This window comes from Chrysochloris asiatica, unplaced genomic scaffold (genome assembly GCF_000296735.1).
Source record: "Chrysochloris asiatica unplaced genomic scaffold, ChrAsi1.0 scaffold00064, whole genome shotgun sequence".
Taxonomy (NCBI): Eukaryota; Metazoa; Chordata; class Mammalia; order Afrosoricida; family Chrysochloridae; genus Chrysochloris; species Chrysochloris asiatica.
This window is the reverse complement of record NW_006408582.1, coordinates 426,933-428,624: the sequence shown is the minus strand read 5'-3', so window position 1 is coordinate 428,624 and position 1,692 is coordinate 426,933.

Below are 1,692 nucleotides of genomic sequence, written 5' to 3'. Positions count from 1 at the left end.
TGGAGAACCCATCTCATCATAACAGCATTTGGTCCTAAGGTCAATACCTAATGAAGCTTGCTATAGAATAACACTTCCTTACCACAAGTTTGGCAACAGGATACAGCTATTGCTGTTTCTGCCTATTCTCTGCCACCCATTCTAGGTTCTTCTGAGCTTCTACCTTCATTTCCACCTGTCTGGCAAAACCAGTTTCAAGGATGCAGCTTACATTGTAGTCTGTGCTATATAAATCCTTTCTTCTAAGGATGAGACTCTTGCAACTTCACCTTAGCAGGATCAACAGAGTTACTTTATTTTTCTTCTTAAAAAGTATATTCTCCCACTTGTTTAACAAATTTCTCCCCGATGGTGCATATTTATTAGCCCTCTATGTACTATTCCCCAATGCTCTAGCCCCTAACTTAGTAAGGTTGGAACTCAAAAGACACTACTTGAACCATCTTGAAAGTAAGATGGCTTTAAAGTGAAGGGGAATATTTAAGCATTGTCTGAAATTCACTTTACTCCTGAATGGTTTCAAGGTACAATTTCATGGTTCCATAGCATCTACTCAAGATGAAAAACAAAACAGTATTTATCAAAGTAAATTCAAACTACAGTTCCAGGTCCATCCTTTAGTACCATGCTGAAATCAAGAAATTACAGACCCACACACTACCTACTGTTAGTAGGAGAGGGGTCCACTGGGATAGATTGACATCTCTTGCATAGGAGTTTCTTTTATCGCTCAATTACTCCTACATTTCAGGGCATTGTGGTAGATGGAAGGTTCATTCACACACAGTGACTGTATTCTTCTATCATGAAAAATAAAGTAAATTTGACCACAAGTTACTTGAATGTAAACACTGGACATTGTAATACCAATCCCTTAAAAAGAGTGCAATACTTCATTACTAAGGCATACCAGGAAGTCCTCATGTAGCACTGTAGGATAAGCACTAGACTGCTAACTGTAGTCAAATTCACCAGCTGTTCATTGGAAACCCTATACAGGGTTCACTATGAGTCAGAACCTACTTGATGACACTTAACAACAAGAAGGCACACCATACTAGGTGTGTGCACAAATAGGTATGATGTTGTTGTTGTTAAGTGCTGTTGAGTTGGTTTCAACTCATAGCAGCCCTGTATAGCGTTTCTGAATATCAGCTGGTGGGTTTGAACCACTGACCTTGTGGTAAACTGTCCAGTGCTTATCCTACAGTGTTACACCAGGACTCTATAAACTATATGAGACATTGGGTTGTTGTTGTTGTTAAGTTCTGTCTAGTCATTTCCAACTCATAGTGACCCTGTGTAGGGATTCCAAGAAGCCACTGGTGGGTTCGGACTGACAACCTTCAGGTTAGTGGTCTGGTACTTATCCTACAGTGCTACACCATAACCAATAGGTATGCTGTTGTTGTTGTGAAGTGCTGTCGAGTCGGTTCAGACACATAGCAACCCTGCATAGGCTTTTCTAGGAGCAGCTGGTGAGCTTGAACTGCTGACCTTGCAGTTTAAACACCTTTGCAGTCTGGCACATTAACCCACAGCACCAACACCATGACTCCACCAACAGGTATTGTTGTTGTGTTATTGTGAAGTGCTGTCGAGTCGATCCTGACACATAGCGACCCTGGATAGGGTTTCCAAGGAATGGCTGGTGAGCTTGAATCACCGACCTTGCAGTTCAAATGGCTTTTC